We start from the raw sequence: 5,694 nt of genomic DNA on the forward strand, positions 1-5,694 counted from the left end.
AGGGTCAAAAAAATAAAAAAATAAAAAAATAAAAAATTGAACGGTCTGACCTGTAATGCAGATATGCAGAAACAATGTGAGTCAGTTGGTAAAGTTTGCATATGAAAAAAAATTCTTTATCTGGTTGACAAAACATTGGTCCCCAAACCCACATAATCAATTATTCAAAAAACTCATTCATTCATTCAACACATATTTATTGAGTACATAATCTGGGTAAGTTGACTCCTTACAATTGGAGACTCTGTTTTCATGAGCTCATGGTCTAGTGGAGGAGGGACGCAACAAATAGATAAAGTAACATGAATATATAATTGGAACTTGAAAAATACATGCAAGAATTAAATAGGACAACGTGATAAGGAACAGCTGGAAGGTTACAGACACGAAATATTGACTGCGATCGCGTGTATGATTAAGGATACAGCACACGCAGGGACTTCTTTCTGGGGAGAGAAAAAGGAGAATTTTATATTTGTATATCAGTGACACATGCCTGCCTAAGATGATGGTCAACAGTACTCAGGCCTTTGAACGACATAGGAAGATAAAGGGGGAGGGGAATCAATCCGTGGCTTCTTCTAAGACCGAAATGAATTTCATTTTCTCGTCCTGGAAGTGAGAGAAAACTATGGGGGTGATGGGGATGGTGTTGAAAGTGAGTCTAGCTTTATCAAAGATGCTGGAGAATCAGAGTTAGTGTTCTTTTGTGGGACTGATTCCTAGGTCAAAAAAAAAAAAAGAGAGAGAGAGAGATAGAGAGAAGTTATCATTTATGGAATACCCACCATGTACCAGGCATCTTTCATGTCATCTCATTTATGCACGGGTATTGTTTCTGTTTGGGAGATTGGGAGTTGAGGCACAGATTAAATAGTTTTCTCAAATTCTTACAGCCAGTGAGTAAAGAATCTGGAATCCAATTCATGGTCTGCCTGACATCGTAACTTTTTAGTCTATGTCGCTTTTTTTTTTTTTCTACCACCTCTATATTCTGTAAGCCACAAACAAGCACAATTCTATTTATAATATACAAGACCAATATATGTTTATATCTCTTACATGAAACATTTTATTTATATTAGTATATTTCCCTGTAGTGTAGAAGTAGGTACTATAAGAGTTTAACATAACTATTGCAGAGTATCCTTAGAAAACTTAGAATACATACTGTAGAGAAAGACTGTTCATAGATTAGTCGATCTATATTGTAAATATATCAATTTGCCCAAAATTCATCTATAAATTCAATGCAATTCCAGTCGTAATACTAGTAGTATCTGTTTTATTTTACTTCTTATTTTGTCAATATTTTATTTATTTATTTGAAAGAGTGAATGAGAGAAAGAGAGAGAGAGAGAACGGGCAAGGGGAGAGGGAGAAGCAGACTCCCCACTGTGCAGGGAGCCTCATGTGGGCTCCATCCCAAAACCCTGGGATCACAACCTGAGCTGAAGGCAGATGCTTAACTGACTGAGCTACCCAGGCACCCCAAGTAGCATCTATTTTAAAGGAAGTTGAGCAATTCTAAAATTTATGTAGATGAATAAAGGTTTACAAATAACTAAGAAAAATTAAAGAGCACAGATTTACTTTCCTAATTGTATTTTATAGCCAGTGTGATGCTAATGCTGGAATAGAATCGAAAAACAGATCCATCTTTTATGTGGATATTTATTATGTAACAGGGATGGTATCACAAATCAGGACAAATTGGCTACCTTTATGGAGAGAAATAAAGTTGGCTTCCTCACAAAGCATTAGAGAAATGGATTCAAGATTTAATTATGAGAGAAAAAGCTACAGGGACACCTGGCCGGCTCAGTCCATAAACCATGCAACTCTTGCTTGTAGGTTGTAAGTTAGAGCCCCACATTGGGTATAATTATTTTAAAAGAGAGAGAGAGAGCTACAAAATTCTTGTTGACCTCATTACAGGTTAAGTGTTCTTAAATAAGACCTTAGAAATTCAGATGCTAAAAGCAATCAAGACAAAACAAAGCAAAGCAAAACAATCCCCCCTCAAAACCCACAAAACAATGAGAAAAAAAGCCAGTGGATTTGACTACATAAAGCAATTTTAAATATTTTTGTACAATGCGGAACACCGTAGGCAATATTTGGACAACAGACTGGCAGGGAATATTTCCAATACTGATATATATTTGGTACATATAAAGAAACTTATGCAGGTGTAAGGTGATATCTCATTATGGTTCTGATTTGGAAGTCAACAAAAAGGCAGAAAAATTAAAAGAAAAATGACAGAGGTAATGAAGAGGTGATTCATTCAGCTGATAAATACATCAAGAAGTGCTCCACCTCACTATTAGTTAAGAAAACGGTAATTGGATAGCAAAGAAATAGCACTGTTCACCCCATGGTTTTGTCAAGAATTAGAAAATTAGGTAGCATGAAGTGCTGACAAAAATGTGGAGAAAATACAACCCTCATGCGCTGTGGTGGGAGTGACAGCTGGCGCAGGCGTCTGGAGAGCAATCTACCTGTGCGTGGGCAAACTTCGTGTGAAAATACCCCCTGACCCGGCAATCTCACATCTGGGCATATACCCCAAAGAACTCCCTCCAGGGATCTATAATTCCACTCCTAGCTATGTAGAAACCCAAAACATGTACATATGTTCACCAAGAGCTCTGCACAGGAAGGTTCACATAAGGGCGCCTGGGTGGCTTAGACGGGTAAGCGTCTGCCTTCGACTCAGGTCATGACCCCAGGGTCCTGGGATTGAGCCCCAGGTCAGGACCCCTGCTTTTCAGAGTCTGCTTCCCCCTCTCCCTCTCCTCCCACTCATGCTCTTTCTCTTTCTCTCAAATAAATAAAATCTCTTAAAATTGTTAAAAAGAATGTTTGCACTATACATAATAACCAAAATAATATACGTCTGATGACAATATAGATAAATAAATACGGCAAGATAAAACAAATTATGATATATTCATGCAATAGAATACTGTACAATAATAAGAATAAGCACAACTACGGACGATAGTAAGGATGATCTCATCCTTAAACATCAATTGAGGGAAAGAAGGAAGAATCATAAGACTATGTACAACATGATTTGATTTGAAAAGGTCCAAGACCAGACAAAATTAATCTGTTATTAAAGATCAGCATAGTGACTACTCTTGCGTAAGGAGAGCAGCGCCTGGAAGGAGTCATAGGCAGGGCTTCTGGGGGTGCCTGAAATGTCCCATTTTTTTATCTGGACCCTGGATGTAGGTGTGCTCATTTCAGAGAAATCATGAGCTGTACACCTATGATGTATGTATTTGTCAGTAAGTGTGTTGCACTTGGATAAAATTTGTGTTAAAAAATAGATACGTAAAAAAGAAATAATAGATACATGCACAAAACAACATCTTATAATTTTCAAGTATACAAATCGGTCTAGGTAGCCATTGCATAGTTTAAAAATTAGTTTAAAAATACTGATAATTTCCAATGATGTTGGAGTTAAAAATTATATACAAAATACACTAATGTGGGATCCCTGAGTGGCACAGCGGTTTGGCGCCTGCCTTCGGGCCAGGGCACAATCCTGGAGTCCCGAGATCGAGTCCCGCATCAGGCTCCCGGCATGGAGCCTGCTTTTCCCTCCTCTGTGTCTCTGCCTCTCTCTCAATCTCTCTCTCTATGTCTATCATAAATAAATAAATAAAAATAAATCTTAAAAAACAAACAAACAACAACAAAAATACACTAACGTTGTGAGAAAAATGGAAGTAGGCATAAGCCTACTAGTTTCAGGCCCTGGAACACAGCAGGAAGCAAGGAAAACAGAGCTCCTGCCCTTCAAGACCCAAGAATCTCGTTGGAGGATAGACATTTAACAAATACCAACTAATAATGACTTAAAATTCTGGTAAATGCTACACAAAACAAAAAAAAAAAAAGGAAAAGAAAAGAAAAGAAAGGAATGGGGAGGACAGAAACTGTAAAACAAGGTTTCCTTCTTCGGTAGACCTGGAGGGGCTAATGCCACAGAATGGGAGAATAAGGTGACAGGGAGATGGGGCTAGGCTGTCCCTTCCCAATATGGCAAAATGACCTGATTTGTATTTGAGAGAGGGAGTGAGTTAGGAACCCGTTCTCAGTAGTCAAACAAGACAGAGATCATTTCCATTTAAATGAGACGGCATCTCTACTCGCACTCTCCCTAACTCCCAGGAGCCTCATAGACAAAGCAGGGGAAGTTATATGATCACAGAATATCGAAACTCAAGGCATCCTCCACCAAATGGGATTTCCTGCCCCTCATTTCATACGACATTTAGATGTGCGCCTGTTGGTTTCCCCAACAGACAATATGGCAAAGTCACCTGATTTGTACTCGAGAGTGGGAGCGGGTTAGGAGAGGCGGAGTAGAGATGCCATCTCATGTCAGTAGAGCCTTCTCTCCTTCGTTTGACTCCTGAGTCCGATAAACATAGTAAACTGTTTAAATATTGTTAAGGGGACACATCATCAGAAATTGTCAGTATTTTCTAATACATTTTCAAACTATGCATTATGATACAAATTACTAGTCTTCTAAAAGCAACTGAATTAGAAGTCTCTAGGAAATATTAGACGTAAGGACTGATTTCAAAGTTAAGTGTATTTTTTTATCTCCTCTGCGTATACCGTATAGACTTCTGCTACAAAACATACACGACCTGTGGCCATGATCTCAAAACTGAGTCAGACACGAAGACGTACCACACAGCCACATTTCCCCTAGGAAAACAGAATTTTTTTAAACTAAGTTTTGACAATACAAAGACTATGAAAGCTAGGAGATTCCATTAAAATAGGGCCTTTGGAAGAATTTTATCTTGGCATCTGTGGGTCTGTTTTAGGTGCAACAACATCAATGAACTCAAAATCAAAGCCATTTCACAGGACTGGTGCTACGCAGTGTGGTATGTGTACGCAATACTTAACCGTCTTTTCCGGAGAGATCTCATGGGTCTTAAGCACGGTACGATTAATAGCCTCCAAAACAGGTACTTAACTTTTCGTGTTTAGAAACAGAATTTCTATCTAGTTCTGCAGGATCGGCCTACTGTGTGCCGAAGCTCCTTAAGGAGAGTGAGTGTGTAGGATGGACGGGCTTCTAGCAGGTTCTATCATTCTGGGCCCGTGGGCAAGTGCATTCGCCTTCCTGTGGACGGTGCCCTCGCCTTGGGGGGGGCGGGGGGGGGTCAGTGGCAATGCTGCCCTGATGGTCTGCTCGTTTCCACCGGCAACCTCTTTGCTCAGGGCTGTTTGACTTCAAGGCGGCTTCCTCACTCTTTCCCAGGACTGGCAGCTCCTCAGCCCCCTGAGCATGTGATGCCGCTTGACGCCCCTAAGCCCAGGACAAGGAAGGGGCCGCCCCGAAGGAATTGCAGCTGGTCCGCAGTGGGTGTTGAGGAGGACACCCCACTCCTTGGTAGAACGTGCTCCCCGACGGCCACGGGCAGGGGCCCCTTGGCTCTGTCCCTGCAGGGAGGAGTGTGCCCTCCACTCGGGGAGGCCAGGCCACAGCCGCCTCCAGCTCCGGGCCCTCAGGACCACCCGGGCCGGGGGGCTGAGGCCCCGCTCCACAGCAGCCCCCGTCACCCAGTGGCCAGAGCGGGCCTGCAGGCCCCGGCGCCTCCGCCCGTGGCTCAGGATGGGCGCTGGGGGTGGAGGCCTGCGCCAAGTCAG

This window comes from Canis lupus, chromosome 13 (genome assembly GCF_048164855.1).
Source record: "Canis lupus baileyi chromosome 13, mCanLup2.hap1, whole genome shotgun sequence".
NCBI lineage: Eukaryota > Metazoa > Chordata > Mammalia > Carnivora > Canidae > Canis > Canis lupus.